The following is a 27,241-nucleotide window of genomic DNA, read 5'->3' as shown; positions in this document are numbered from 1 at the left end:
ATTGCGAATGAGGTGTTATATTGCGGGTATGGAGCGAGCGATGGCAATGTTCTGCACCGGGGTTTCGTCCGTGTCATACTGCCCGGTGAATGAACATGCGCAAAGTCACCATCCTCTGTGGCCCGGTTTACATTAACTCGCCCGTCCGCGCCGGCTTACAGCGCCGCGGCCGACTCATCTGTTGTCCGGGCGAATCAGGTGATATTCATCCAAGTTTGTTTTATTAACACATATTGTTTTTGTTAAAGAACAAGTTTATCTTTGCCTTGTTCTGCAACATTGTTTATGCAGGGCAATTATTTATGACAAAAAGTGACATTGTACCGCGGAGATGGAGGCACGCCAACATCTTTTGGCACAGGTGGTCGTTGTTACTCAACGGACTCCCGCACCGGCTTACAACGCCATGGCCGTCTCTCGCGACCGCACCGGCTTACAATGCCGTGGCCGTCTCTGCGACCACGCCGGCTTACAACAAGGAGGACGACTTGCCCATCCGCACCGGCTTACAACGCCACGGCCGGTTCATCTGTCTGTGCCGCCTCAGATGTTGCGGTCGTCTTTACCATCCGTCTCTCGCGGCCTGGCCTACATCAACACACCGGGCCGCACCTGTCTGCATGAGCTGTTTATTGAGTATGAGCAAGTCACTGCTTGGGTAGCCCGGTTTTCTTCCAACAAATTGGAGGCAAGTTATCATGTCTTATCAGCCGCCGTCTGCACTGGATGGCTCAATGGGTAGGTGCACAAGTCACCGCCACTACGGGTTTGGTTAACTTCAAACAGCCAGTTGGAAGGAACCGTTGGCCGAGTTGCTGACACGGCTCATACAGGATCATTTATAACCCACCGCAGTCACCTCAACCTTCTGTGGATTCACATCGCGCTATCAACACCAATGATATACACCTTATGCTATGGTCAATATGGAGAATCTCAAAGCCAACTCCTCGAGTCGTCTTGAGACTCGGGGGCTACAATGATATGACTCGGCAACATTGGTCGGTTTCAATGCATTCAAGAACTCCGGGTCATTGGAGGGAAAAATAACCCAGTCCCGGAGGCTACCGCCATATTGGTAAAAAGTTTAAAGGCCTTCAGAAAATTTTCGGCTTAAAAAGAAGGATTCCGGTTTAGATCCGGCTCAAGAGACTTGACATCTCCCACAAAGCACTGAAGCTCTTAAATATCCGGTTAAATCCGGTTCAAGGGAAATTTATCTGCCACAAAGTTTTGAAGCTCTCAAATCCGGTTCAAAATCCGGTTCAAGGTAAATTTGTTTATCACAAAGCTTTGAAACTCTCAATATCCGGTTTTTCCGGTTCAAAAAGAATTTATCTCTCGCAAAAGTTCGAGTTCTCGGGAAAAATTAAAGGGACCAAAAAGAGTCTGTTACAAAGCACAACCCAAACATAGGTACCCTGCTTTAATGACCATTGGGAGCTGATCGTATTCGAATTTAGCTTAACCCTTTAGGTGTGACCCTGATTGTATTCGAATCAGAGTCGTTAAATATTCTCATGATCACTAGGGGGCTTCCTGTTCAACATAGGTCGTGTTCGAACCAAAGAGAACATAGCTGTCGGTACCCTCTTGATCGGCACACTGTCGAGCTCACTAGGGGGCTTCTTGATCGTATTCGAATCATAGCTCGACCCCTTTTGGGAACCGACGTGGATCGTATTCGAATCAGCGTCGTTAAACAACTCTCAAGGTCATTTGGGGGCTTCCTGTTCAAACATAGGTCGTATTCGAACCAAAGAGAACATAGCTGTCGGTACCCTCTTGATCGGCAACGCCAAAGCCACTGGGGGCTATATGATCGTATTCGAATCTTAGCTTAACCCCTTTGGGACGGTTTTCTGATCGTATTCGAATCAGAAGCCTGAAATTTTTTGAAGTCTCTTTTTGCAAACAATTTTTGGATTTTATTTGAAGCTCTTTTGATCATATCTAAAGTGTATATGAGTGGTTGCTATTTAACCCGGTTTGACTTTGGATGATAAATTGCCATCATATGACAATCATAAACATTTGGAAGTCTTGATTTCTAAAGATTGGGTTATCACCCTTACTGCACAGGTCACATAAACCGGCAGTGAAAATTCAATATCACAGGTATGATATTATTATTATAGTTATGTTTCAAAGTTATGATTCATAACAGGCTTATCTGTGACTCCTTGTTACACATCAATGGTTATATATGAGATATTATGACCCGCCCTGCGGTAAACCGCCAAGGGTTCTTGTGATCTACTTGTGTGCAGGATAAGACTACATTTGGATGGTTACCCGCCCTGGCTTTTGACGTTAAGTCGCCAGGGCATATGTTGTTTAAGCTCTGTGCAGGATTTACAGAGCTATGACTTACATAAATGATTAAGTTCAAGCCCATCATCAAAGATTGAAATTGGTGTCTCAAAAGGGTTATCAATTCTTGATTTTCTCAAAGGCTATAAGCCGCCGGGTTATGAAATTCCGGCTTACAATGAATGCGCATTAAGTCGCCATCGGCCAAGAGCCGCCGAGTATTTGAACTTCGGATCTACTTGTCAACCGATAAGATTATATTATTCAAATCTTGAATAGCCAACATGGCTGGATTTTTATTATGATTATCAATATTATGATGGAGGTCTTTAAAGTCGCTTCAGCGCAATGGCTATTATTTTATCAAGGTATATGATTTATTTTACAATGGAGGGAATAGTCCCGAGTCGCTGCAGGCTTACGACCCGGCTCTTGGGGGCTATATTATTCAAGTTGAGGTTACATCAAATAGGCAAGTCCCATATCACTGCCAGCATGCACCATGGCACTTGGGGGCTAATGCAAAGTCATTTTTTTCTCAACTTATTGAAGACCCGACTAATCACATTGTAATGAGCCGGCCCTTGGGGGCTACCAATTGCTCCTGTCAAAAATTCAAGGTACACAAGCATTAATCCATTATATTGAACGGTCCACTACTCAGTTGGTAGAGTACAAAGCTCTTAACCTTGTGGACGTGGGTTCAAGCCCCATGGTGGAGATTATATTATATGATGTTATTATCAATAAATTATATACAAAGTCCCAGCTTAGTATTATCTTACTAAGACGGCCCTTGGGGGCTACACGTTGCTGTTCAAGTTTACATGGTTATATCTACAAAGTCCCTGCTCATTATTGCATAATGACCCGGCCCTTGGGGGCTACACTGGTTGAAGTTTTCATGAGCATAAGGCAATTACAAGTCCCAGGTTGCTGCAAGCATGACAACCCGACACTTGGGGGCTACAGGTGATATGCATATAAGGGAGAAAAAATCTTCAAATTCTCAGTTTGGAGCAGACCAGATTAACCCGGTGTCTACAACAATCATGACCCGGCATCATTTATTTATAACCCGACAATTTTGGCAATCATAGATCGGCAAGATCTACATCTTTAAGCCGGCTGAATATCAGTTGAATATTTCAAGACCAATATTTTTGTCAAGTCAGAGCTTTGAAGGCTGACTCAAATGGACTATTTCTTATAAGTATCTCTCTCCAAGAGCCAATGTCAGCAAATTGATTATGAAGCTCGCCTATTGACCCGGATTTTTCAAAGGAAGTATCTGGATTTTTTGCATTGACAAAGTTGAACCATATTTGTTGAGGAGATTTGTTATGAATTCATGGGCGTGTATCAAGAAGGAAATGACAAGGACTTAAAGATGATCAGGGGCCGGCTTACAAGAATTTTTAACCCAGAGCACAACCTGTCAAAGTTGTTCTGGTGTTTATTTCGCAGGATCAGTTTAACATGGATAAATCCAAATTAAACTAGGGGCTAATGTCGGGGATATACCCCGCGGTATGACCCGGCCGGAATTATGACCCGGCCGGACTTGGCGACTCACCAGAGACCCGACTGGAGCTTGGCGACTCACTGGCGATCCGCCCGGACATGGCGGTTTACATGTAACCCGCCTGGACATTGTGACTCACTAGAGACCCGATGGGCGGATCAGACGGACGACAAGGCCCAAGGCCCAGCAGGCCAGCTTATACTCTGGTGGGCCGGTTTAAGAGGAAAGACATAAGGAATTTTCCCTTAAGGGGGCAGACTAGGATTACACTTGTAATAGACTAGTCCTAATCCTAATAGGACACCACATGTAACCCGCCCCTTCAACTTATATAAGGAGGGGCAGGGCACCCCAAGAGGGACAGGCAAGAAACAATCTCTAGGGCTAGACACAAAGAGCCGGCTTGGCGACTCTCTCATGAGCATAATGAGACCTAGCCACAAACAGCATGTAGGGCTATTACCGGATGATGTTTCCTGGGGCCCGAAGCTGTCTAAATCCTTGTCTTGTGTTGCGTCTCTCGATTCCGCTCAACCCCTCTCAAGCTACCACATAGATGCGTTGGCCTCACGACTAAGTCCTGACACTAAGGACATCTACCGTGACAATTCCACGACACCCGTGTCATTTCCTCAAACACAACCCCCCCGGCCCCTACCCTCCACACACACACACACACACACACCAAAAACTCCTCGGCCGTGCGCGCACCCACACCCCCTCCCTCGCTCGAAACCCTTGCAAGGTCCCCCCCCCCGCCGCCGCAAGGCCTCCATTGTCAACATTTGCCGGTTTGCCCATGCAGCTTACCCACCGATCTCCATACCCAGGCCACCCTGAGTTTCTTAGATGGCGCCTGCCAAACGCCCCCTTTCCCACAGATCCCCATCCCCATCCCCCACTCCAGAGCGTCGCAGCCTAAGCTCGGCTACGCTTCCCGTGGAGCTCGAGGAGCGACTAGCCCAAAAGAGGTGTATCGTGGTCTCTTCGCCCGATATCGCCGAGGAAGTTGACGACCATTACTGGCGGCAGGCACACAAGCAGCGGGCTAGAGTATGCGGGCATGTCTCAGCTGCCGGCTATGACATCGAGGTCATCGACAGCGGCGGCCTGAGGCGGGCTATGTCACAGGTTAAGTGGCCCACCCCAACCCCTCGGGTTCAACCGCGTCGATCTCATCCATGGCCCCGCCGCTGATCTCCTCTGGCTCGTTGTCAACAATTTGCCATCCTACATCGCCATCGAGCCCCTTTTGTCATTCCTAAAGTACACGTTCTGCGACGCTGGCTTGGGATCCACAGCTTCCAAGTCAGACCTCATCGACGACGACCACGAGGAGGGCACCCTCTCCGGCTCTTCTAAGGGGAAAGAGCCCATCTGTCGTGGAATAGTCACGACAGATGTCCTAGTGTGGGGACTTAGTCGTGAGAGCAACGCATCTATGTGGTAGCTTGAGAGGGGTTGATCGGGATGAGAGACGCGAGACGAATCAACGCACAAGACAAGGGTTTAGACAGCTTCGGGCCCCGGGAAACATCATCCGGTAATAACCCTACATGCTGTTTGTGGCTAGGTCTCATTATCATCACGAGGGAATCGCCGTAAACCAGCTCTCCTAGTTGTGTCTAACCCTTAAGCTTATTCCTCTCCCCCCTTGGGGTGCCCTGCCCCTCCTTATATAAGTTGAAGGGGCGGGTTACATGTAGAGTCCAACTCGGACTAAGACTTAAACTATTTTGACTTCTCTTCATGGGCTTCTTAACATCTTGGGCTTCTTAACGTCTCGGGTTTGTTAACCCCAGGCGACTCTGTCTGCTGGGTTATGACTGTCTGTCGGGTTATGACTATCTGCCGGGTTATGATTGTCTGCCGGGTTATGACTGTCTGCCGAGTTATGATCTGACTTAACATCTGCCGGGTTATCATCTGACTTAACATCCGCCGGGTTATCATCTGGGTTAACTGTCTGCCGGTTTACCACCTGTCGATTTACCGTCTGGCTGAGCCATCTGTCTTAACTGTCTGCTAGTTTACCAAGTCCCAGCGGGGTTATAACTCTGGCCGGGTCATACTGCGGGGTATATCCCCGACACCATCTGCTCTTCCAAGGGGAAAGCGCCCGTCTACGACATCAGGGAGGGCACCCTACAGCCGTGCTCTTCCAAGGGGAAGGAGCCCATCTGCGACAACATGGAGCACATCCAGGGTCTGTGCTCTTCCCACGGGAACGAGCCCATCTGTGACAAGTGAGGAAACCCACGATTTGTTTTGTTGTGCCTCTTCACAGAGGGAAACCCATGATTTGTTTTGTCAAGTCCCTTTTGTAGTGTAGTGAGAATATGTCCAGTTTTAATTGCTATATCTGGTTGTTTGCGGTATGCCTTGTTTATTTCAGTTGTTCACAATGTGATGCTCTATATGTGCAATTATTTACTGTGCAGTACATTTCATCAATCCAGTTTTAAACATACCGATAGGAATGCATATATTTGCTTGCTGTTAAGCCTGTTATAGCTAGCATATGCCTCTTTTAAAGTTTTTTTATTGTTCGATTGTTTGTAGTTAGCATATGTCCAGTTTCAAATACTATCTTTGGTTGTTCGTAGTATGCCTTATTTATTCTAGTTATTCACAACGTGATGTTCTATATGTGCAAGCATGAACTGTGCAGTTCAATTTCATTAGTACCAGTTTCAACAATACCACTATGAATGACTACATTTGGTTGTTGCATCTTGTAGTTAACACGCCTTTCCATTTTTATTTAACAATAACCAGTGTACTTAGACCGGCACAATACCAGTTTGAATGACTATGTTTGCTTGTTGTTAAATGTTAGGCATGTTGCAGTTAACACACCTTTCCACTTGTTTTGCTTTACTAGCGTGCTTAAACCTGCACACTGAAGCTATCTTTTGGAGATTATTTTGTCTGCCATGGATAATTTTGGTTGATGTTTAGCCTGTTGTGCTTAACATGCTTCTCGATGTACCTACACAGGACAATTTTGGGAACGACTGTTGTTTTCCATCGAGGTTAGTTTCATCCCATGGCTTATATATGCTCACTGTTCAGGATATCGGTAGCTGGTACCATATAGGTCGGGGGCTGATAAGGGACTAATTGGTGAATCAGACTTTTTACTGAATATATCTGCAACCCATTTATTGTTAGGTTAACTAGGGCCATATGTAATATATCTGAGGCTACATAGCAACATGTACTATACTTAATGTCTAAATATGCAATCCTAGGCTACATAGCAACAAGGAAGAGTGTTACATTAATGTTCCGATGATGTCTAGATATACGTAGAAGAGCAGCAGTAGCAACAACAACAACACAACCCTGTTTGGATACTCAACTTAGCTAGAGGTTAGAGTTAGTTTCTAGCTCATGACTAACCCTGAACTAACTCCATCCAAAGAGTTGTTTGGATGGCAGGGTTAGATTGACAATAAATGCACAAGGAGAACTAGCTCCAATTAGCACCTCTTGGGTTGGATAGTTTTTTTGGGTGGGTTATAGATGCAACTAGCTCAAACTAGGCCTCATGTTTAGATATACTTTAGGGCTATTTGAGCTCGAACTAGCTCAAACTAACTGTAACCCATGGATACAGCAGCAGTTAATCAGCCAACAATTTGTAAGAATGCAATAAACTCCTTCCGGCCCATAATATAAGATGTTAGTTCATCTAATATGTGAGTATATTGGATGTTATAAGATATTATAAAAGAGTGTTGTACTACATCATTGTGCAATTGTTATTTAGCTTTTAATATTAACTTGGTGCTTTTAGGTACATATGTCATTGGTAAAGATCCGCGCTTCGACCCTTTCTGCTTATGGGGCAATGAGATATCGATGAACCAGCATCAAGTGAGGAAGCTGATAAAGATTGTTAGTAAAATGGGTCCAAAGATGGCAATTAAACTATTTGTTTACACTTTATCCAAGACAACAGCGAACTGCAGGATGGTAAGTAAGAACTCTGCAGCCTTCTTTTTACTGCCCATAATGAGTTGTGTTAGATGACAATGTCTGAATCTTTTTCCTTTGCAGTGGTTGCCAAAGCAGTTTACTCAAGATTACCTCTCAAACTACATGATTGGTGGGCATGCAAAGGTTAAAGTATTTCTACCAGAACACGATGATTATCTAGATGTTTTCAAGAAGACCGTGAAGGATGGGCGGTCGGCCATCACAAGGGGTTGGACTAGAGTCGTGCGTGCCTTCTTCTGCATGGAGGAGGGCACAATATGGGCATTCCGCTTCACCTTGTTCAGCAACCAGAATGTATTTCGCCTCTTTCTTTACCGTCTTTAATAGTACAAGTATACAACTGTGGTTCATCATTCTTTATTTGGTTCTTATGTAATTCTTCAACATATGTACCTATGAATCGAATAATGCATTGGTTGCTTGAACTGATGGATATGAATAAAGCTATAGCATACATTTAAATTCAAATTCAAATCTGGTACAATTTGAAATAGCAGCCATTAAATTATGGTGAAATTACACTCTCCAGCTTGTTACGCCACACACGGTTGGTAAAACACAAACGTTTCCGATATACACCATAATCCGAGACAGTTCACAGAGAGGAAACGTGTGCAAGCATGCACACAGTTGCCATTTGCAAAGCGTGTGCGATGTCAGACAATATCATAAACGGTGCGGGCAAACTAAACGTTTGTGTTAGTTTTCTTATCATACACGATTCGCAACTATGAACTGTTTCTGATGAAGTATGCATCGTAAACGTTGCACCACAGGATAGCGTGTGCGATAGTTGTCGTGTACGACAATGTTACAACGGTCCGGCATTTCGTAATCCTGTCTGACACTCGTACAACGATTAGCTAATCTTCTTAATTAGTTATCACGTACGGTTTGGGAAAAGTGAATGTGTGTGATTGTATGATCATTATACACGTTCTATAATAGTGAACCGTTTGTGATGGGCCGCGCATCATAAACGTAGCACCACAGAATACCGACTGCGATGGAAATGCGAGCACAAACGAGTAGGAGTACTGTATATGCATCTTGGCTCCCTATCCCCGACGGTTTCTGGGTCGTGTGAGAAGGACCCCCCTATCGTCGTCACTCACTAGGCGACGGTTCCAAATGCCATCGTGGAAAGGGGTTAAAAACCGTTTGTATAGCACCGACGCGTACTAGTGCCCCATCAAATTATTATATGCCAAAATTGTTGACGTTGGACAATGAAGACAATGTAATGAGTTATGTTTGTTCATATTCACACAGAAGTTATATTGTCATAGATCCTTCAACATGTGGTGCTTGCCCAATTTCTTTGCTAGCCAAAAATTCCACACTAATAAGAGATACTACTTGTGCATCCAAAAACCCCTAAACCAAAAGTCTTATTTTGAGAGTCCACCATAGCTACCTATGGATTGAGCAAGATCCTTCAAGTAAGTTGTCATCGGTGCAATAAGGCAACAAAAATTGCTTCTAAATGTGTTTGACCATTTAGTGTAAGAGAAAATTGAGCGTTGTACGAACTTGTGATGGCAAATTAATAAAAGCGATGCATTGCATAATAAAGGCTGTGATACGTCTCCAACGTATCTATAATTTCTTATTGTTCCATGCTATTATATTATCTGTTTTGGATGCTTTATATGCATTAATATGCTATTTTATATTATTTTTGGGACTAACCTGTTAACCTAGAGCCCAGTGCCAGTTTATGGCTTTTCCTTGTTTTTGTGTTTCACAAAAAAGGAATACCAAACGGAGTCCAAACGGAATAAAACCTTCACGATGATTTTTCTTGGACCAGAAGACACCCTAGAGACTTGGAGACCAAGTCGGAAGAGCCATGAGGCGGCCACAAGGGGGGAGGGCGCGGCCAGGGGGTAGGGAGCGCCCCTGCCTTATGGGCCCCTCGTGACTCCCTTGACCTAATTCTTCAGCCTATATATTCACATATATTCTCAAACCACCAGAAGTATCCACGAAAACACTTTTCCACCGCCGCAACCTTTTGTTCCCGTGAGATCCCATCTAGGGGCCTTTTCCGGCATCCTGTCGGAGGGGGATTCAATCACGGAGGGCTTCTACATCAATTATATTGCCCTTCCGATGAGGCGTGAGTAGTTTACCACAGACCTACGGGTCCATAGCTAGTAGCTAGATGGCTTCTTCTCTCTCTTTGATTCTCAATACCATGTTCTCCTCGATGTTCTTGGAGATCTATCTGATGTAATCTTATTTTGCGGTGTGTTTGTCGAGATCCGATGAATTGTGGATTTATGATCAGCTTATCTATGAATATTATTTGAATCTTCTCGGAATTATTTTATGCATGATTTGGTATCTTTGTAATTCTCTTCGAACTATCGGTTTGGGTTGGCCAACTAGATTGGTTTTTCTTGCAATGGGAGAAGTGCTTAGCTTTGGGTTCAATCTTGCGGTGTCCTTTCCCAGTGACAGTAGGGGCAGCAAGGCATGTATTGTATTGTTACCATCAAGGATAAAAAGATGGGGTTTTACATCATATTGCTTGAGTTTATTCCTCTACATCATGTCATCTTACTTAATGTGTTACTCTGTTCTTCACGAGCTTAATACTCTAGATGCAGGTAGGAGTCGGTCGATGTGTAGAGTAATAGTAGTAGATGCAGAATCGTTTCGGTCTACTTAAGACGGACATGATGCCTATATTTCATAATCATTGCCTTCGATATCGTCACAACTTTGCGCTTTTCTATCAATTGCTCGACAGTAATTTGTTCAAGCCTCTAGTGAAACCTATGGTCCCCAGGTCTATTTTCCATCATATAAGTTTTCGATCTACTGTTTTGCAATCTTTTACTTTCCAATCTATAAACCAAAAATATTTATTTTATCGTTTGTTTCGTTTCAACTATCTCTATCAGATCTCACTTTTCCAAGTAACCGTGAAGGGTTTGACAACCCCTTTATCGCGTTGGGTGCAAGTTGTTTGATTGTTTGTGCAGGTATTGGTGATTTATGCGTTTTATCCTACTGAACTGATACCTTGGTTCTCAAACTGAGGGAAATACTTATCTCTACTTTGCTGCATCACCCTTTCCTCTTCAAGGGAAAAACCAGCGCAAGCTCAAGAAGTAGCAGGAAGAATTTCTGGCGCCGTTGCCGGGGAGATCTACGCTAAGTCAAGACATACCAAGTACCCATCATAAACTCTCGTCTCTTGCATTACATTATTCGCCATTAGCCTCTCGTTTTCCTCTCCCCCACTTCTAAAATGATTTTCGAAAAGATTTGCCTTTTCTTCGCCCCTCTTCCGTTTGTCTTCTTGGTTCGCTTTCGGTTTGCTCGTTTGCTAGATTGGTTTGTTGCCACCATGTCTAAAATTGGGGAGGTCATCGCTGAGAAGGATAGTAGTAATGATGGGGGAAACTTTGATGCTTTTGCTAATACTAATCCTCATGAACAATCTACTATCTTGCACACTAAAAAACTTCGCATAGGTAGCTGCAATACTATTGGAAAAGGGGTTATTCAAGATTTCTTTACTTGTGCCGGTGCGCTACCCACGTTAGGTGGATCTATTCTCCATAAAACTAGTAGTCTTGCGGATGCTATATCTTTTCTTGTGGTTGAACTTGAAAGACAATTTGTTCATATGCATCCATCCATACAAAGGATTTTTCTAGAGTTATCTAATATTGAGCATTCTTCTGTTAAGCGCGCCGCCCACTATATTTCTAGCCCATAAGTTTATATTTATTATGAAAGAAGCTAGTGAAATTTTCGCGCATTACAAAGTAGATGGTGGTCGTCCTCCCATAGAGGGAATTATCTTTAACCAAGAGGACATAATGCGTTTACGATCTCTACATAATGTTGCTTATAATGAAAATTTAAGAAAGAGGGTCCCTAGCGATGTTTTAGTTGATAAGATTTCTGAGCTTAATGATAATTCTGCTATAAAAAACAACGGATTGGGTTTCTCTCTTGGACACAAGTTCATGATTTTTTTTCCAAAAGAACGCTTACAATGATGAGTAGGTCATACAATATGAGGAGTGGAAGGAGGAACCAATTCCTCCCGAGCTTGATCTTGGGGATCCTCATCCCATTAAATTTAGCCCTTTTGATTACTTTTGCTTACCACAAAGAAAACTTGCTGCTGAATGAAGGGAGTATGAGATGATTTTCCGAGATTTGCCTTATCATTACTACGATTATACCTAGATCTATTTGTGTTTTTACGCCTAGCTAAGGGCGTTAAACAATAGCGCTTGTTGGGAGGCAACCCAATTTTATTTTTGTTATTTGCTTTTCGGTTCTGTTTTGCAATAAATAACTCATCTAGCCTCTTGTTAGATGTGGTTTTGTGTTTTAATTAGTGTTTGTGCCAAGTAAGACCTTTGGGATGGCTTACGGTGATAGTTGATCAGATCTTGTTGAAAAACAGAAACTTTTTCGCCCAGCCAGAATTTTTAAAAACCACAGAACCGTGATAAAATTCTGAACTTTTTACACAAGATTTATATACAAATTGCCGTTGTTTTCATAATTTTTCATAATTTTTGGAATTATAGAAGTATTCGAACTAACCAGATTACTACAGACTGTTCTGTTTTTGACAGATTCTGTTTTCTATGTGGTGTTTGCTTATTTTGATGAATCTATGGGTAGTATTGGGGGGTATGAACCATGGAAAAGTTGGAATACAGTAGATATTACACCAATATAAATAAAGAATGAGTCCACAATAGTACCAAAGTGGTGATTTATTTTCTTATACTAACGGAGCTTATGAGATTTTCTGTTGAGTTTTGTGTTGTGAAGTTTTCAAGTTTTGGGTAAGAATTTGATGGACTATGGAATAAGGACTGGCAAGAGCCTAAGCTTGGGGATTCCCAAGGCACCCCAAGGTAATATTCAAGGACAACCAAGAGCCTAAGCTTGGTGATGCCCCGGAAGGCATCCTCTCTTTCGTCTTCGTCTATCGATAACTTTACTTGAGGCTATGTTTTTATTCACCACATAATAAGTATTTTGCTTGGAGCGTCTTGTATGATATGAGTCTTTGCTTTTTAGTTTGCCACAGTCATCCTTTCTGTACACACCTTTTGAGAGGGACACACATGAATCCTGATTTATTAGAATACTCTATGTGCTTCACTTATATCTTTTGAGCTAGGCAATTTAGCTCTAGTGCTTCACTTATATCTTTTTTGAGCACGGCGGTGGCTTTATTTTATAGAAATTTTTGAACTCTCATGCTTCACTTATATTATTTTGACATTCCCTAAGCAGCATGGTAATTTTCTTTGGTTATAAATTTAGTCCTAATATGATAGACATCCAAGAGGGGTATAATAAAAACTTTCATATAAAGTGCATGCTAGTGAGTAATTGTGAATTGGAGAAATAAATATGGTGATATAAAGATGGTCATATGAGAAGTTTGATTCCTTATGATTGTTTTGAGATATAAAGATGGTGATATTAAAGTCATGCTAGTGAGTAATTGTGAATTGGAGAAATACTTGTGTTAAGGTTTGTGATTCCCGTAGCATGCACGTATGGTGAACCGTTATGTAACGAAGTTGGAGCATGAGGTATTTTTTGATTGTCTTCCTTATGAGTGGCGGTCGGGGATGAGCGATGGCCTTTTCCTACCAATCTATCCCCTAGGAGCATGCGCATAGTACTTCGTTTCTATAACTAATAGATTTTTGCAATGAGTATGTGAGTTCTTTATGACTAATGTTGAGTCCATGGATTATACGCACTCTCAACCTTCCACCATTGCTTGCCTCTCTAGTACCGCACAACTTTCACCGGTACCATACACCCACGATATACCTTCCTCAAAACAGCCACAATACCTACCTATTATGGCATTTCCATAGCCATTCCGAGATAAATCACCATGCAACTTTCCATCGTTCCGTTTATTATGACACATTCCATCATTGTCATATTGCTTTGCATGATCATGTGGTTGACATTGTATTTGTGGCAAAGCCACCTTTCATAATTCTTTCATACATGTCACTCCTGAGTCATTGCACATCCCGGTACACCACCGGAGGCATTCATATAGAGTCATATTTTGTTCTAAGTATCGAGTTGTAATTCTAGAATTGTAAGTAAATAAAAGTGTGATGATCATCATTATTAGAGCATTGTCCCATGTGAGGAAATAAAAAAAGAGGCCAATGAATCCTAAATAAAAAAAGAAAGGTGGCCAAAGAACCCAAACAAAAAAAGAGAAGGAAAAAGAGAGAAGGGGCAATGTTACTATCCTTTTTTCCACACTTGTGCTTCAAAGTAGCATCGCGATCTTCATGATAGAGAGTCTCCTATGTTGTCACTTTCATATGCTAGTGGGAATTTTTCATTATAGATCACTTGGCTTGTATATTCCAACGATGGGCTTCCTCAAATTGCCCTAGGTCTTCATGAGCAAGCAAGTTGGATGCACACCCACTTAGTTTTCTTTTTGAGCTTTCATAAACTTATAGCTCTAGTGCATCCGTTGCATGGCAATCCCTACTCACTCACATTGATATCTATCGATGGGCATCTCCATAGCCCGTTGATACGCTGATACGTCTCCAGCGTATCTATAATTTTTGATTGTTCCATGCTGTTTTATTATCAATCTTGGATGTTTTATAATCATTTTATTGTCATTTTATATCATTTTTTGGTACTAACTTGTTGACATAGTGCCAAGTGCCAGTTGCTGTTTTTTCCATGTTTTTTACATCGCAGGAAATCAATATCAAACGGAGTCCAAATGCCACGAAACTCCATGATCATGATTTTTTATGGGCCAGAAGGAAAGCAATGGGCCTTGGTTGCACCTTGGGGGTGCCCCGAGGGGGGCACAACCCACCAGGGCGCGCCAGGAGGCCCTGGCGTGCCCTGGTGGGTTGTGCCCACCTCGGGTGCCCCCCGGACCGCCTCTTTGCTCTATAAATACCCAAATATTCCAGAAACCCTAGGGGAGTCGACGAAATATTCATCCAGCCGCCGCAGAGTCCAGAACCACCAGATCCAATCTAGACACCATCACAGAGGGGTTCACAACTTCCATTGGTGCCTCTCCGATGATGCATGAGTAGTTCCTTACAGACCTTCAGGTCCGTAGTTAGTAGCTAGATGGCTTTCTCTCTTTCTCTCTCTCTCTCTCTAGCTGAATTCTCAATACAATGGTCTCTTGGAGATCCATATGATGTAACTCTTTTGCGGTGTGTTGGGATCCGATGAACTTCGAGTCTATGACCAGTCATATCTTTTTATATCCATGAAAGTTATTTGAGTTTCTTTGATCTCTTATATGCATGATCTCTTATAGCCTCGTATTTCTTCTTCGATATTTGGGTTTTGTTTGGCCAACTTGATCTATTTATCTTGCAATGGGAAGAGGTGCCCGGTAGTGGGTTTGATCTTACGGTGCTCGATCCCAGTGACAGAAAGGGAAACTACACGTATGTATCGTTGCTACTAAAGATAAAAAGACGAGATCTATATCCACCGCCATATGGATAAACGGATCTTGTCTACATCATGTCATCGTTCTTATTTCATTACTCCATTTTTCCATGAACTTAATACACTAGATGCATGCTGGATGGCGGTCGATGTGTGGAGTAATAGTAGTAGATGCAGACAGGAGTCGGTCTACTAATCTTGGACGTGATGCCTATGTAATGATAATTGCCTGGATATCGTCATAATTATTTGAAGTTCTATCAATTGCCCAACAGTAATTTGTTTACCCACTGTTTGCTATTTTTCTCGAGAGAAGCCACTAGTGAAACCTACGGCCCCCGGGTCTTCTTTCTCATATATTTGCCTTGCGATCTACTTTTCCTTTGCATTTTTGTTCAGATCTATTAAACCAAAAATAAAAATATACTATGCTGCACTTTATTTTATTTGCGATCTATTTATTCAAACTATTACAACTTTCTCTCGTCATCACGCAATTTCTGGCGCCGTACCCCGGAAGGGATTGACAACCCCTTTAACTCGTCGGATTGCGAGGTGTTGTTGTTTGTGTGCAGGTGCTGTTTATGTTGTGTTGCTTGGTTCTCCTACTGGTTCTATACCTTGGTTTCATAACTGAGGGAAATACCTACCATCGCTGTGCTACATCATCCCTCCCTCTCCGCGGAAATACCGACGTAGTTCCAGCTGCCATCAAGGAGAATTTCTGGCGCCGTTGCCGGCGAGGATCTTCAACATAACCAGGTTCCTAATCACAAATCTCATCTCCTTGCAATTTACATTATTTTCCATTTGCCTCTCATTTTCCTATCCCCCACTTCACAAAAATTTGCCATTTTATTCGCCTCTCTTTTTCCGTTCGCCGTTTTCTCGTGGGATATATTCTTTGCTTGCAATCATGAGTGATTTTGGTATGGCACCAACAGATGACGGCCTGACTCCTAATATGGGACGTACAAACAATCTGGATGCTAAAACTTTAATCTTGGGGCAAGGTAACATTATGGGAAAAGAACGTATCCAAGAATTTTTCAATTGTGTTGGGAATCTAAGTCTTGATGATGCTCCTATACTTAAAACTACTAGATCTTATGCGGATGCTATTTCAGCACTAGTTCTGAAACTTGAAAGAAAATTTATCCGCACTCATCCTACTTTGCAAAGATTGTTTTTTGAGCTTCCCAGTATAAAGAATCCTAGAGCCAAAAAGTTGGCCACTCTCGTTCTCATGAACGAGTTTGACTACATAATTCAGGAAGCTAGGGAAATCTTTGACTTTTATGGTATGAACCGTGAAAAACCCGTGATTGATGAAATTCTTTAAAATAGTGACTATGCACTAAGGCATTTGCTTGGGGATAATAAGATCTTTGATGAGAATCTTAAAAAGGAGGTCCCCGTTCTAGATATAATCCAACAAGTTTTTAATAATGTTAATCCACTACTCTTGGATTGTAGCGGGAAATCAAAGGGGTTATGATGAAAATCAACTAAGGAATGCTAAAGTTTTTATGGATAATATGTTTTATGTTATGTTTACAAAACCTCCTGATAAAAACACCCCCAAGAAAATTAAGAAGAAGAAGGATGACAAAACTTAGATCCTTACGTTATGCCTAGCTAAGGGCGTAAAACGATAGCGCTTGTTGGGAGGCAACCCAATGAATAAAATTTATTTATACTTTTTGCTTTCTGTTCTTGAGTGTTTACACAATTATGCTACTGCTATGATTGTGTTTTTTATGTTTTAATTAGTGTTTGTGCCAAGTAGAACCAATAGGATCTTCTTGGGTGATAGTTGTTTGATCTTGCTGAAAAAGAAAAAAAAATTATGCTCACGAAAATAATTGTTAAAATTCATCAGAACGTGATAAAATGCTAATTATTTTTGCAGAAGATCAATATACAAATTATCCAGGTTGTCCTAGTTTTTCAGAATTGTTGGAGTTCCAGAACTATTCGAACAAATCAGATTGCTACAGACTGTTCTGTTTTGACAGATTCTGTTTTCTTTGTGTTGTGTGCTTATTTTGATGGCTCTATGGTTTTCTTTGATGAGTTTTTGCCATAGAAAAGTTGGAATACAGTAGATATAATACAAAAACAAAATAAGAATTGGTTTGATACAACACTTATAGTAGTGGTTTATTTTTCTTTCACTAACGGATCTCAGGAAGGTTTTGTTGAGTTATGTGTGATTGAAGTTTTCAAGTTTTGGGTTATCTTACGATGGATGAAGGAAGGATGTAAAAACCTAAGCTTGGGGATGCCCCGGCATCCCAAGCTATTATCCAAGAATGAGCAACCAACTAAGCTTGGGGATGCCCCCGAGTGGCATCCCCGCTTTCTTCCAACAACTATCGGTATTTTACTCGAGGCTATATTTTTATTCGTCACATGATATGTGTTTTGCTTGGAGCGTCTTGTATGATATGTGTCTTTGCTTGTTTTATTTTGTGTTTTAAGTCATCAATCCTTGCTGGACACACCTATTTGAGAGAGCCAAAATTATATCATGACTTGTTAGAATTGCTCTCTATGCTTCACTTAAATCTTTTATGAGCTAGGATTTGCTCTAGTGCTTCACTTATATCTTTTTGAGCACGGTGTGCTTGTTACTTTTGAAGAAATGCTATATTGCTTCACTTAGATTTATTTGAGAGTTAGTAAAGTTTCAAGAAATTCTCTCTTTCTTCACTTAAATTATTTTGAGAGAAAGAAAATTTGTTATGCTCATGATCTTCACTTATATTTGTTTGAGCTTATGAAAAGCAACACATGAAAATTAGTCCCTAAGTGATAGATATCCAAGAAGGATAAAGTAAAATAAAATGTGATGAAGATCATTGGACAAAATAAACTTGATTCTTAGTAATAGTTTTGAGATATGATGATGTGATATGTGAGTTATGTTGATGAGTAATTGTGCTCTAGTAGGAATATTGGTGTTAAGGTTTGTGATTCCCTATGCATGCACGAAAGTCAATAATCATGCAATGAAAATTATATCCTACTTCTGGTGCATTATTCGGTGTTAATTATGCTTAATGCTTGCTTATGAGATTATTCGTTTCTTGGTTGGTCGCTTCCCAATATTTTGCTAGCCTTCATTTTGCACCAAGTATGATCTCTACTTGTGCATCCAAAATTCTTTAAACCAGTTTTGCCACATGAGTTCACTATATCTACCTATATGCGGTATTCTTTTGCCGTTCTAAGCAAATTTGCATGTGCCATCTCTAATTTTCAAAATAAACTTCTCTTTTGTGTGTTTGCTTCGCTCGGGGAACGGTAACGGGTGGCTAATATTTTCCATGCTAGATGTGTTATTCTCAAGATGAGTGTTTATTCACTTGTCATTGCACGAGAGTAAGGCAAAGGTCTTAGGGATGCCCAGTCCCGAAATGCAAAAAAAAATGAATTTACATTATGTTGTCAAATAATAAATTCCTTGGAAAGTGTTGTTATGGAGGACACCCGTGGATACGGTTAGCCATGGAAATTTAAAGTTATGGTGGAAAAAGGAATAAACTTTATTTTCTGTTTGGGAACTGCCTATGGCATATCTAGCATGGAAAGTGTTGGGAACTCTAAGTCGTCTTCGTTGGTGGGATGGATACACCTCCCAAAATGTTTTTATCTCTAATTTTTTCGCTTTGAGCTCTGGCACCTCTACAAATCCCTACTTCTCTCTGCGAAGGGCCTTTCTTTTACTTTATGCAATTTTATTTTGAAATTTGAGTCTCCATCTTCTCTCATAAAAAGCACCAACTAGGAGGCAATATGATCGTGCTCAAGTATTGGCTGTAGTTAATATTCGAGTGTGTTTCATGAATGGATCAATGTTTGAGTATTATGGGCTAGGGATAACTTATTTTAGCGTTGATATTTTGAAAGACATGGTTGCTTGTTGATATGCTTGAGTGCCTAAATTATTATGTCAAAACTAGACTATTGCTTTGAATCACATAAAAGTCGAAATGTCCATGCTATAAATAAAAGAATATGGTATGACATGATGAACAACACTCCACATCAAAAAATTTGTTTTTATCACTTACCTACTCGAGGACGAGTAGGAGTTAAGCTTGGGGATGCTGATACGTCTCCAACGTATCTATAATTTTTTTGTTCCATGTTGTTTTGTTATCAATCTTGGATGTTTTATAATCATTTTATAGTCATTTTATATCACTTTTTGGTACTAACCTATTGACATAATGCCAAGTGTCAGTTGCTGTTTTTTCCCTGTTTTTACATTGCAGGAAATCAATATCAAACGGAGTCCAAATGCCACAAAACTCCATGATGATTTTTTATGGGCCAGAAGGAAGGAATGGGCCCTGGTTGCACCTTGGGGGTGCCCCGAGGAGGGCACAACCCACCAGGGCACGCCAGGAGGCCCAGGCGCGCCCTGGTGGGTTGTGCCCACCTCGGGTGGCCCCCGGACCACCTCTTTGCTCTATAAATACCCAAATATTCCAGAAACCATAGGGGAGTCGACGAAATATTCATCCAGCCGCCGCAGAGTCCAGAACCACCAGATCCAATCTAGACACCATCACGGAGGGGTTCACAACTTCCATTGTTGCCTCTCCAATGATGCGTGAGTAGTTCCTTGTAGACCTTCAGGTACGTAGCTGGTAGCTAGATGGCTTTCTCTCTCTCTCTCTCTCTCTCTCTGAATTCTCAATACAATGGTCTCTTGGAGATCCATATGATGTAACTCTTTTGCGGTGTGTTGGGATCCGATGAACTTCGAGTCTATGACCAGTCATATCTTTTTATATCCATGAAAGTTATTTGAGTTTCTTTGATCTCTTATATGCATGATCTCTTATAGCCTCGTATTTCTTCTTCGATATTTGGGTTTTGTTTGGCCAACTTGATCTATTTATCTTGCAATGGGAAGAGGTGCCCGGTAGTGGGTTTGATCTTACGGTGCTCGATCCCAGTGACAGAAAGGGAAACTACACGTATGTATCGTTGCTACTAAAGATAAAAAGACGAGATCTATATCCACCGCCATATGGATAAACGGATCTTGTCTACATCATGTCATCGTTCTTATTTCATTACTCCATTTTTCCATGAACTTAATACACTAGATGCATGCTGGATGGCGGTCGATGTGTGGAGTAATAGTAGTAGATGCAGACAGGAGTCGGTCTACTAATCTTGGACGTGATGCCTATGTAATGATAATTGCCTGGATATCGTCATAATTATTTGAAGTTCTATCAATTGCCCAATAGTAATTTGTTTACCCACCGTTTGCTATTTTTCTCGAGAGAAGCCACTAGTGAAACCTACGGCCCCCGGGTCTTCTTTCTCATATATTTGCCTTGCGACCTACTTTTCCTTTGAATTTTTATTCAGATCTATTAAACCAATAATACAAAAATACTTTGCTGCACTTTATTTTATTTGCAATCTATTTATTCAATCTATTACAACTTTCTCCCGTCATCACGCAATTTCTGGTGCCGTACCCTGGAAGGGATTGATAACCCCTTTAACTCGTCGGGTTGCGAGGTGTTGTTGTTTGTGTTCTGGTGTTGTTTATGTTGTGTTGCTTGGTTCTCCTACTGGTTCGATACCTTGGTTTCATAACTGAGGGAAATACCTACCGCCGCTGTGGTACATCATCCCTCCCTCTCCGCGGAAATACCGACGTAGTTCCAGCTACCATCATACGCCTAGTTGATGTGAGACTATCTCCTTCTTCTTTTTTTCTCCACAACCACCATATTCTATTCCACATATAGTGCTATGTCCATGGCTCACGCTCATGTATTTAATGAAAGTTGAAAAGGTTTGAGAACATCAAAAGTATGAAACAATTGATTGGCTTGTCATCGGGGTTGTGCATGATTTGAATATTTTGTGTGATGAAGATGGAGCATAGCGAGACTATATGATTTTGTAGGGATAAGCTTTATTTGGCCATGTTATTTTGAGAAGACATAATTGCCATGTTAGTATGATTGAGGTATTATTGTTTTTATGTCAATATTAAACTTTTGTTTTGAATCTTATGGATCTGAAAATTCATGCCACACTAAAGAAAAAATTACATGGATAAATATGTTAGGTAGCATTCCTCAAAAGTTCTATTTTTGATTGTTCAGATGCTTGATACGTCTCCAACGTATCTATAATTTTTGATTGTTCCATGCTATTATATTAATATGCTATTTTCTATTAATTTTTGGGACTAACCTATTAACCTAGAGCAGTGCCAGTTTCTGTTTTTTCCTTGTTTTTGAGTTTCGCAGAAAAGGAATACCAAACTGAGTCCAAATGGAATAAAACCTTTGTGGTGATTTTTCTTAGACCAGAAGACACCCCAGAGACTTGGAGATCAAGTCAGAAGAGCCACAAGGCGGCCACAAGGGAGGAGGGCGCACCCAGGGGGTAGGGCGCGCCCCCTGCCTTGTGGGCCCCTTGTGACTCCCCTGACCTAATTCTTCAGCCTATATATTCACATATATTCCCAAACCACCAAAAGTGTCCATGAAAACACTTTTCCACTGCCGCAACCTTCTGTTCCCATGAGATCCCATCTAGGGGCCTTTTCCGACATCCTGTCGGAGGGGGATTCGATCACGGAGGGCTTCTACATCAATTATGTTGCCCTTCCCATGAAGCGTGAGTAGTTTACCACAGACCTACGGGTCCATAGCTAGTAGCTAGATGGCTTCTTCTCTCTCTTTGATTCTCAATACCATATTCTCCTCGATGTTCTTGGAGATCTATCTGATGTAATCTTCTTCTGCGGTGTGTTTGTCGAGATCTAATGAATTGTGGATTTATGATCAACTTATCTATGAATATAATTTGAATCTTCTCTGAATTATTTTATGCATGATTTGGTATCTTTGTAATTCTCTTCGAACTATTGGTTTGGTTTGGCCAACTAGATTGGTTTTTCTTGCAATGGGAGAAGTGCTTAGCTTTGGGTTCAATCTTGCAGTGTCCTTTCCCAGTGACAGTAGGGGCAGCAAGGCACGTACTGTATTGTTGCCATCAAGTATAAAAATATGGGGTTTACATCATATTGCTTTAGTTTATTCCTCTACATCATGTCTTCTCACTTAATGCGTTACTCTTTTCTTCATGAGCTTAATACTCTAGATGCAGGTAGGAGTCGGTCGATGTGTGGAGTAATAGTAGTAGATGCAGAATCGTTTCGGCCTACTTGACACGGACGTGATGCCTATGTTTCATAATCATTGTCTTAGATATTGTCATAACTTTGCGCTTTTCTGTCGATTGCTCGACAGTAATTTGTTCACCCACCGTATTATTTGCTATCTTGAGAGAAGCCTCTAGTGAAACCTATGGCCCCCGGGTCTATTTTCCATCATATAAGTTTCCGATCTACTGTTTTGCAATCTTTTACTTTCCGATCTATAAACCAAAAATACCAAAAGTATTTACTTTATCATTTGTTTACTTTCATCTATCTCTATCAGATCTCACTTTTGCAAGTAACTGTGAAGGGATTGACAACCCCTTTATCGCGTTGGGTGCAAGTTGTTTGATTGTTTGTGCAGGTATTGGTGATTTGTGCGTTGTCTCCTACTGGATTGATACCTTGGTTCTCAAACTGAGGGAAATACTTATCTCTACTTTGTTGCATCACCCTTTCCTCTTCAAGGGAAAAGCCAACGCAAGCTGAAGAAGTAGCAGGTTGCTATCATAAGGGGCAATATAACGTGATGTTCTTTTGCACTAAGAGATTGAGCATACAAACCAAAAAGCGCATGACAACCTCTGTTTCTCTCTGTGAAGGGCCTATCTTTTACTTTATAAATTTACTTTTTATGCAAGAGTCAAAGTATTTTCCTCCATTCTTTTTTATTTTTCTCTTTGGCAAGCATCATGTGGAGGGGAAATATCTAGGCACATATATCCAGTTGGATATGAGTGAGCATGAGTTATTATTGTTGACATCACCCTTGAGGTGAATGAGTTGGGAGGCGAAACTATAAGCCCCTATCTTTCTATGTGTCCATTTGAAACTTTTTGCTCATGTGTACGCGGTGAGTTTTAGCAATTATAGAAGATTAAATGATGGTTGAGTAATTGGACTTGCTAAAAGGCTCCGATACGAGACCCTTCCTGAAAACATGATGAATTGTAGTTGCAAAGTTGACTGCGAACATAGTTTGTTGGTTTTCAATAGAGTTTATGCTTTCTACTTCAATGTTGTGATGAATTTTTACTTGTTCATGAGAATTTATATGATAAAGTTTTATGATAAAGTTTGTTGCTGTTATAATAACTAGCAAAAAGGCACGTGCGTTGCAACGGGAGAAAAAATACCACACACTCTTAATTTACAAAAAATGTTCTATAATCTGAGATTTGTAGTTATTTCTTAAATACATGAAGAGTTGTTAAAAGGATACATGATTTTTTAATCATAAAAAGAGTTTTTTTGTCTGAAAAAAAATATTTTTGTATGGTCTCCTATTGACGCAGGTACTTTCGCCCCTATTTCATCACTATTTCTTGACATACATGTCATAGGTGTTGGTCCCTGTTTCATCACTATTTATATCTTATCAAACTTGTCTTTTATTTTATTTTTTTCATGCGTGCCTCCTCTTTACTTTTTTTCATGCATGTCCTCTTTTTCTTCTTCTTATATATAGGAGAATAGCACAACATCTCATCTTTATTGGATCTCCTCTGCATTTTATCTTTTATTTATTTTATAGCGGCCATCCCATCTTTATTGGGTCCTTCTTTTATAGCGGACATTCCATCTTTATTGGGTCCTTCTTTTATTTCTTATCATGCATGTTCCTATTTATTGGGTGTCTCTAGCAAATTTATCTTCAATTTCATGTCAAATCCTGATTTTGCTGAGGTGTTCATCCCCAATCTGAATCAGTACCGGTATGAAAGAAAATGGATAATGCATTATTGATTAACATTGCAGCCTAGGTAGTATTTTTTTTAAATTATTAACAGGTAAAATATAATCATATTCAGATTCTACATATTTTTCTAATCAAATTTCATATATAACATGTTAAATTTGGAGTTACGGTTTAGAAGATATGAGTATTTTAAAACACATTTGATATGTAATGCGGGTTTAATGTTAGAAACATCAGGGGGGTTTCTACAAAATAGCATGACGGACTAAGAATACCTATTTCTTTTATTAGTCGGTATAGATAAGCATGATGCTACTATGTACGCATTTTGTTTTTATCGACACCTCTCTCTCTAAGCATGTGGGCATGTTTTTCGATATCGATTTTCGCTTGAGGACAAGCGAGGTCCAAGCTTGGGGAAGTTGATACGTCCATTTTGCATCATGTTTTTCTACTGTTATTTATAATTTTTTTATGCATAATAATGCTTTATGGAGTAATTCTAATGCTTTTTCTCTCATAATATGCAAGGTTTACACAAAGAGGGAGAATGCTGGCACCTGGAATTCTGGACAAGAAAAAGCTACGTCAGAGCTACCTATTCTGCACAACTCCAAATGAGCTGAAAATTTACGGAGAATTATTTTGGAATATATGAAAAATACTGTAGCAAATAACTACCGGAGGGGGGCCACCTGATGACCATAAGACACTAGGGCGCGCCAGGCCCCCCAAGCGCGCCCTGGTGGGTTGTGGTTAGCCCGTCCCACCTCCAGTGCCCATCTTCTGGTATATAGGTCATTTTGACCTAGAAAAAAAGTAAGGGGAGGACTTTAGGCACAGAGCGCCGCCGTCTCGAGGCGGAACTTGGGCAGGAGCACTTTTGCCCTCCGGTGGAGCGATTCCGCCAAGGGAACTTCCCTCCCGGAGGGGGAAATCAAAGCCATCGTCATCACCAACAACCCTCTCATCTTTGGGAGGCCAATCTCCATCAACATCTTCAACAACACCATCTCCTCTCAAACCCTAGTTCATCTCTTGTTCAATCTTTGTACCAGAACCTCAGATTGGTACCTATGGGTGACTACTAGTGTTGATTACTGATACGTCTCCAACGTATCTACAATTTCTAAAGTATTCATGCCATGTTTACAACAATTTTATATAGTTTTGGTATGATTTGATTAGAACTAACCCAGACTGGCGGTGTTTTCAGCAGAACTACCGTGGTGTCATTTTTTGTGCAGAAATAAAAGTTCTCGGAATGGGCTGAAAATTTACAGTGATTTTAATGGACCAAAAGCGACCCTCGAAGCACAAGAGCTGGGACAGGAAGAGGACGAGGAGGCCACAAGCCCTCTAGGCGCGCCCTACCCCCAGGGAGGGTGCTCCGGGCTTGTGGGCCTCTCAGGCACCCCCTTGACGTGAGACCGATGCCAAAAATTCTTATAAATATAGAAACCTCCAAAAAGAACCCTAGATCGGAAGTTCCGCCGCCGCAAGCCTATGTAGCCACGAAAAATCAATCTAGGCCCTCTCTGGCACCCTGCCGGAGGGGGCCATCATCATTGGAGGCCATGGTGGAGGAAGCCGGAGGGGGCCATCATCACCATGGAGGCCAAGGACCAGAGGGGGGAGGCCATGGAGGAGGAAGCACAAGGGGGAGACTCTCTCCCCCCTCTCTCTGTGTGGCGCCAGAGTGCCGCCGGGGGAACCATTGCCGCAGTGGTTGCTACCTCTTGAGCATGCGTTGGTTTACCCTTGAAGAGGAAAGGGTGATGCAGCAAAGTAGCGTAAGTATTTCCCTCAGTTTTTGAGAACCAAGGTATCAATCCAGTAGGAGACTACACGCAATCGCCTAGTACCTGCACAAACAATCAAGAACCTTGCAACCAACGCGATAAAGGGGTTGTCAATCCCTTCACGGCCACTTGCAAAAGTGAGATCTGATAAAGATAATAAGATAAATATTTTTGGTATTTTTGGTTGTATAGATTGGAAAATAAAGATTGCAAAATAAATAGTAAACTAGAATTGTAGATTGGAAACTTATATGATGTAAAGTAGACCCGGGGGCCATAGGTTTCACTAGTGGCTTCTCTCAAGATAGCATATATTACGGTGGGTGAACAAATTACTACCGAGCAATTGATAGAAAAGTGCATAGTTATGATGATATCTAAGGCAATGATCATGAATATAGGCATCACGTCTATGTCAAGTAGACCGAAACGATTCTGATTCTACTACTATTACTCCACACATCGACCGCTATCCATCATGCATCTAGAGTATTAAGTTCATAAGAATGGAGTAACGCATTAGGCAAGATGACATGATGTAGAGGGATAAACTCAAGCAATATGATATAAACCCCATCTTTTTATCCTCGATGGCAACAATACAATACGTGTCGTTTCCCTTTCTGTCACTGGGATCGAGCACCGCAAGATTGAACCCAAAGCTAAGCACTTCTCCCATTGCAAGAAAGATCAATCTAGTAGGCCAAAATAAACCAATAATTCGAAGAGACTTGCAAAGATATCAAATCATGCATATAAGAATTCAGAGAAGAATCAAATAATATTCATAGATAATCAAGTTCATAAACCCACAATTCATTGGATCTCGGCAAACACACCGCAAAAGAGTATTACATCGAATAGATCTCTAAGAACATCAAGGAGAACTTTGTATTGAGATCCAAAGAGAGAGAAGAAGCCATCTAGCTAATAACTATGGACCCGAAGGTCTGTGGTAAACTACTCACACATCATCAAAGAGGCTATGGTGTTGATGTAGAAGCCCTCCGTGATCGAATCCCCCTTCGGCAGATCGCCGCCCCAAGATGGGATCTCACGGGTACAGAAGGTCACGGTGGTTTCGTAGCTCCCTGGATGTTTTTAGGGTATAAGAGTATATATAGGCGAAAGAAGTAGGTCGGTGGAGCTACGAGGGTCCCGCGAGGGTGGGGGCGCGCCTACCCCCCTGGGCGCGCCCTCCTGCCTCG

This window comes from Triticum aestivum, chromosome 1D (genome assembly GCF_018294505.1).
Source record: "Triticum aestivum cultivar Chinese Spring chromosome 1D, IWGSC CS RefSeq v2.1, whole genome shotgun sequence".
Lineage (NCBI taxonomy): Eukaryota > Viridiplantae > Streptophyta > Magnoliopsida > Poales > Poaceae > Triticum > Triticum aestivum.
The sequence above is the reverse complement of the archived record's forward strand: the minus strand, read 5'-3'. Positions refer to the sequence as shown.